Source organism: Pyxicephalus adspersus, chromosome Z (assembly GCF_032062135.1).
Source record: "Pyxicephalus adspersus chromosome Z, UCB_Pads_2.0, whole genome shotgun sequence".
NCBI classification, from domain to species: domain Eukaryota; kingdom Metazoa; phylum Chordata; class Amphibia; order Anura; family Pyxicephalidae; genus Pyxicephalus; species Pyxicephalus adspersus.
In genome coordinates this window covers 7701721-7709127 of record NC_092871.1, presented here as the reverse complement: position 1 = coordinate 7709127, position 7407 = coordinate 7701721, and positions in this window count along the sequence as shown.

Genomic DNA, 7407 nt, shown 5'->3' with positions numbered 1-7407 from the left:
CTTTTTCCTTTTTTTCCTTTTCCACTCAGTTAAGCACGACATATATACCTAAATACTCTTATTATTACATATAACATCGACAACCACTAAGACACAAAGACCAAGGAAGGATAGGGGACAGGTGGCAGGCCGACTGACAATCCCACGTATGAAAAGGGAATATATATTACAATCTACATAATCAGTAATGTTACTATATGGTCAACATTGACCAATCGCAGCCATTATTCATATAGTGCTCAATCCATGGTGACCATGAAAATGAAACTTGAAATTTAGGAACCGAAGCAGTCAATATCGCTCTCATCTTTTCATTCACCAGGACATTTTAATTTTAACTTGTTGCACATTGGGGGTTTTAGACCACCATGCTTTAGCCAAAACCATTTTGGCGGAAGTAAACAGGTACATTATCAATTTAAATTGAGCATTTGTACAAAAACAATGGTTTCAAACACAGAAGTGCCTCTGCTGTTTTTTTAGGAAATGCACAACCCATCAAAGTATAGGCTATTTGATATAACCACATCAAAATCTTCTTATTTTAGGACACTCGCACCATATATGATAGAGAGTTCCTGATTTATTACATCCCCTGAAGCATTTACCCCGACAGGTCGGTTGGAATGTAGTAAGCCTAGATGGAACCATATACCATCCTAACATCAATTTATAATTGGTTTCTGCCGCTGAAGCGTTAACGCTACTATGGGCCACCGCAGACCATATATGATTCCAATCTTCCTGTTGCAGTGACATACCCATATCTGCCTCCAATTAGATATATAGGATGGTATGGCCATACTTGTTTGAACTAAAGTAATATACAGAGCTGATAAAACTCCTTTTACCTTTATATTCTGTACACACAGTCTCTCAAAGCCACATCATATTATTAGTTCCATCGGTTAATCTCAGCCTAGTTTGTATAAAATGCCTGATCTGGAGATACCTAAAGAGTTCCTCAGATGGGGCTTCATATTTTTCTCTGATCTAGCTAAAAGAAAGAATCCCTGCAATGTTAGTAAAATGACAAATTCTATATAAGTACTTTTCTAAAAACGCCTCGGTTCCTCCAGACCAGGAGGAAACAACGGGTTCCCAGTTATAGAGCTTACTGGGCTATGACCAGACATAAGGCCCCCCGTATGTTTAATAGAGTCCCATATTTTTAATGTATGTCTCAGTATTGGATTGGTGATGAGGCGCCGTTGTACCTCTGGAATCCAGAGTAATGTATCTACTGAAATTCGTGCCAACACTGTTTTCTCAATAGAAACCCATTTGGGAATATTCTTTTGGGCATGATATTGTAACAGGGGAGTAACTTGGGCAGCTTTATAGTATGAACTCAAATGCGGCACCGATAAGCTGCCTAGGTTTCTAAAAGTATGTCTAGGGACTCGTGGGTGTTTTGCGTCATGGTCAAACCAAAGGCAATCCTTTTTGATGTATTAAAATATGGTCTATACGGGTAAATAGTTGATGAGGATGAGAAAAATATGTGTACTCCATTTCTTTAGGATGTAGTTCCCTCCACATATCTGACAACATTTCAGATCTCACCAGATCCATTTATTTGATAATGTATTATCCCCAGATACAGCAGAATCCATAGATGTTTTTCTCTTGTCCATACTTGGTATTAGAGGAACATTGGTGTCACCACACATCATCAAATAGCCTTGCATATTTTTGCGTACCAAAATCATCAGCTGTTCCAAAAAAGGCAATTGATTATCATTGGGAGCATAATAGGACACCAATGTCACTTTAGCGTGATACTTTTGTATTAGGATCAATTATACTTTCTGGTAAACCGCATATATGGAGATTAGAGCAGCGAGCCCTATTCTCATAATCCTCCATTTTATGATGTAAAAGCTGTACTTCCATTTTCAAATACTCAATGGGCCTGAGAGGATAGGAGTACTCAAGGCTGGAGAGGATACACTTTCACCAGTGAAGCTGTTTGATCCAGCAAACCTGGAATGGATTTCTTCAAAGTAATTTGCTTTTTGCTAGCAAATGTTTTGAATCCTGGACCGGATCCATTTTAGGTTTGCTGGGTCGCCCAGCTTTCACTGATGAAATTGTATCTTCTGCAGCCTTGGAGATCTTTATTAAATCCCAATATCCTCTTCATGCCCCTCCAGGTCAGTGGTAACATCATCTACTCGACCCTCAAGTTGTACTTAGTACTTAGCTCCCTTGTAAAGTGCTCTGTAATTTTCTTAGTAGTACTCTCCAATGCTGTGTGTAACAATATCTGAAATTTTTCCAAGAGGCTTTCTGAATCTGAAGGCTGTGGTTGTGCAACTGATTCTGGAGTTGAGGGCAGGCTCCCTGTATACATCTCTGGTTCACTGGAGCTCTCACTCCTTTCCTGACACATGTGAATGGAGGAATCCACAATCTTGGCTTTCCTGCATGCTGAGGCTCCCCGTGTGGTAACATATGCTGCTGTCGGCTCTTACCGTGAGTCAGCATCTGTGTTCTCCTACCGCAAGCCTCCCTCTGTATTACTCCTCGCTCAGGAAGCCTCCTGATGCCAGAACTGCTGCCTGATGTGCACGCTTCAGCCCTGTTTGTCACGGTGTAGAGCGGAGCAGGCTCAGGACCCTGGCATCCGCCTGTTCCGCGCATTCGCCCGTTCCACATTTTGGTGCATATATGGATCCCCAGAATGAATGAATGCCTGTGCATTCATGAGAGTTACATCATGGCGGCCTGTCGGCCAATCAAGGTGGCCAAAGATCCCAAAACTAGAAGAAGAGCGTGAGAAAATGTCAGTGTGTGAGGACAGGTAAGCTTACCTAAATAACTGGGAACATCAGTTTTTTGCAGAAGAGATATAGTCTGAGCTTTCTGCAATAAAGATCCTGCCTGCTCACTGTTCTTTTATTTTTAGGTTTAGTTGCCCTTTAAAGCTACATACTTTTAGTTCAAAATAAATGTTTGGTAAAATAAAACCATTCAATGACATCAAAAGATTGATAATTCTGGGGTGAGACATAGATCCATCCTGATGGTTCCTTATCGTCCTGATCATACATGTAGCATCATCATCTGATATGTTGCTCTTTGCAAACACCCATTCATTAAGGAACAATTTTAAACAATTATCTAACATATATGTAGCTTTCTGTAGAATTCCAGTGTATGGTGTGTGGAGTTTACTCATTGTGAGTGCATTGAGATAAAAGCGCAGCAGACACAGGAGCATAGTTTGAAAGAATTCAGTATTTGGATTTGTTAAAATGTATTTTGACCTTTTTTTGTACAGTACTGTGTTTTTGTCTGGGTTGCTGTTGTTTCTTTCTTTATTACTACTGGTGTGACTGATAATTGCTAAATAATAGGCGTGTTCCAATTACAATATGTACGTGGGTTAAGGATTCATCATAATTGAAGTGTTACACCACAGGGACTGTTACAGTGGAAGTTTACTGGTTACGTTTGCATCGGCACAGAAGTTTTGGATTAAAAAGAATCACAGACAGCTATCTTTTTTTGGTAAGTACCTATTTTTTTAATGTTTTAAATGCTCCTTAACACCACCATTGTTTTGGCTGGTTTCCCAATAAAATGGCCAGGTGATTAGTTTTGTTTCCCTTGGTTTCAATGTACACTAATCTGTTGCATTGGTGAGCTCAAAAAAGTAAATTCCCATCAGCCAGGTTTGTACAGCTCAGTGTACAATACAGAGCAGAGCTGCTTGCGAGGACCCATAAGAGCTACATCCAATATCTTAAAAGTGATTGATATCGCTGAACTCATAAACACATGGGAACTTTAAAGAGGAATCAACATTCAGGTTTGGAGATTGGCATTAGAAAGGATGCAATTAATATAAGGGTTGCATAGGTGAAAATACATTTTAACTGATTTGATGTTTCATTGTCTTAATGGCGTTAAAAGATAAATCTTAAATAGGATATAAAGGACTTGAGATGTCCAACCGAACATGTCCTTCTGAGTATGCCCTTGTGGGGAAACCCATCAAGGGCAGTTTAAATGGAAAAAAGAATACCTGTTAAACTAATGTACTCCAGAAAGAAATAATGACACTCACAAATGTTTTGTATGTTTTTAATTATTTGTATTGAGAAAATAAAATAGTACAGTAAATTTTAAAGAAAAACCTTTGTAGTAACACTTTGTACACACCTAAAAAGTCCAATCCTTCAAGAAAAAAAACTCTTTTTTGATCTTACAATACAGAAAAGACTGTGAACTGACAGGTAAGTTCTTTCATTGCAAACAAGTATGCATGGAATGGACTTTTGGATTATCTTTTGCAATAAAGAACCTACCTGCTTGCAATTTTACATTTTTGAAGTTTAGTTCCGCTTTAAGGAGGTGAGGCATTAATCTGCTGCTATTGTAAGGAGACATAACAAGCTCAATGTACATTTGGCACAACTGATAGTCACAAATGCAAAGTTAATATTTTTGTACATATTTATCCTAGAAACAGGGGATATCTACAAAGGACTTACCAGAACTTGAGCCAAGTTCTGCACAAGGTAGGTCCATACCATTATATTTTCAGAGGTCTTACCTGCCTTTAACACACAAAACAGAAAAATCTTTGATAATATAAAGTTCAGTTTGTGGTTAAAAGAATAGTAAAAAAAAGTCATCATGTTACCAGGTAATCTGATATAGAGACCAAGAACAGATCACATCAATGGTCTGATATGGATATTTTTAGGCATACAAATTCAGTTTACTGATTTTAAAGAAAATCAATACAATAGCAACAATTGATAAATAGACAAAAAAAAAGTGAATTTTGGCCCTTTTGGCACTTTACAAAAGTTACATCTGCACCATATGCAGAGCATAATATTCAGCATAATCTGCTGATAGTAATGATCCCAACGTGTTTCGCCACAATGGGCTTTTATAGGGGTAGTAGCGACAGGCAATATGAAATAAATTGCAAGTAACATTATTATTAATATTATTAATAAACAGGATTTATATAGTGCCAACATATTACGCAGTGCTGCACATTAAATAGGGATTGCAAATGACAGACTAATACAGACAGTGACACAGGAGGAGAGGACCTGGCCCCGAAGAGCTTACAATCTAGTACGTGGGGGAATTTCACACACAATAGGATGGGAGATATGTAGTGGTGGGAAGTAGTGATGGTTTCAAAAGTCAGAAAAAGACAGGTAGGCAAGTTTGAAAAAAGAGGGGTATTTACCAGTAGAAAGGGAGAGGTTGAATAGTTCGGGTAGGGCAGGGGCCAGGGTGGAAGAATGGGCACGTAGGAATGGGTCAGGACTAGTCGATTCGACAGCTATTCAATAGAACAGGAAGATATTGTTCGGGTGATGGAACTTTGAATTTGAACACCATCAAAGTGTTATTTTTCTGGACTGTGTAGAACTGCAAGACCAATCAGGGGAGCAAAGCTCACAGCTCCGCTCCCCTGATTGTTCTTGCAGCCCTTTACTAGTTGTATGTGTTCTTGGATAGAGTTTCTCTATCCAAGAACACAGGAGTCCTGTGTTCTTGGATAGAGAAACTCTATCCAGGAACACATACTACAGGGTGGCAACAGCAATCAGGGAAGCGGAGCTGATAGCTCTGCTCCCCTGATTGGTCTTGCAGCCCTAGCATAATTATAGTAAGTGTTCTTGGATAGAGATTCTCTATCCAAGAACACAGGAGTCCCACGGGATCCCAGGGCACTAGAGGCTAAATGGGGACAAGTCTCCCCATTCATTCATCTCTAGTGCTCTGTGATTGGCTGGGTAAAGGAAAATCCTGATGAAGCTTGAGCTGTCATCAGGGTTTACCTTTCCTCAGCCAATCACAGAGCACTAGAGGTGATAAACGTGGAGACTTTTTAAAAAAAAACGTGGAGTCCCCATTTAACCTGTAGTGCCCGGGGATCCAACACTGACAGGAGGATTCCCACGGCTGTGCAGAATCATCCTGTCATTGTGGGATAACCTGTAAAAAAAAAAGTTAGTTACACAAATCACACACATTCAATCAATTACTTTAACATTAAAAGTTAAGCTTTTTTTAACACATTTTTATTAGGCTCCCACTTTGAGGAGTAATCTATATACTTGTTAAACTTCCAGATGAAGGATAAGCTTCCCAGACAAAGTGTGAAAAGTGTCCTCCTATTTGTGCTGCATGTGTGCAGCTGCTTGTAAGCGTTCAGCACGGCTTCTATCCAACTTTTATTCAAAACTTTTGGTCATGTTATACCTTTTTCATTTGAATCCAATGTAGAAAAATGTGTAAATTTTAGGAAAAATATGGGTGAATATTTAAAACATTTTATAGACCCAATTGTGTTCTAGCAGCATGTCTCTTGGGCTGGTAGCCAGGTGCTAAAATTGTAAATGTCACATGCATGGATGATTATTATTCAGGTAATTCCACTCAATCCACAGATGGACGTTATTTGACTGGGAAATACCTATACCAGGGTACCTATTGTACCTGACGAACAGAAATGAAGGGAGGCGGAATTGGTATTTATGTCAAGAATAACATTTAATGTAGATTCATTCTGGAAATACAAGTCAGACTACATGACCCCACCCTGGTTTGTCTATATGCTGGTCCTCCGGACAGTGTGAGGATTAGGACAGCCTCTTCTCTGAGAAGGAAACTCGAATGACAGTGAAGGGAGAGGATGTAGTTATAAGTAACATGCCAGAATGACATTTTGAAATGTTTACAAAAAGGATCAGAAGAAAGCTAGAGGCGCTGAAAGGGTCCTTTCAGTTACTAAAATGCCAAACCAGAGGTTATCATTACCTAAACATATAAGGATCGGTTGTCTGCTGTTGCTGTAGAAGAACTTTTAGGATTGTACATAAGAATCCAGATACAAAAGTGACTTTCATTGGTTGGTTGATAATTGTTAGGAAGAGACCTCCCTAATTACCACCAGCCAATGGAGGCTCTAGCCACTTGACCATTATAGCGGGCTTGCAAACCAAAGATATGCACAAACAAACGAAATAAACAAATAGCCAAATATCAATAAAAAAGTTAAAGGTCCACTCTTTTCTGGAAATCTCGCTTCATTGTTTCTAACTTGTAACTGTTAGATGGGGGTATAGGGCGATTATAAAACACCAAATATACCCCTCTATTCTCACAGTAAAGTTGGGTAATAGACTAGTTAGATGTGTTCTCACTGATGCCAAATGGCAATCCCTAACACCGGTTAAAATATATGGCCTTATGTTGATGGCATCAGTTTTTAATGCTTTTAAGATTATTCAGATTTAATTAATGGATACGCTTGTACTGCAGTTCAAGTAGAATACATATCCATAGGAATGCAAAAGACATTTGATGCAAGCAAAAGCCATTTGGGCACTTAAGAAATTCTCCAAGCCTGTAATTTAATAATTA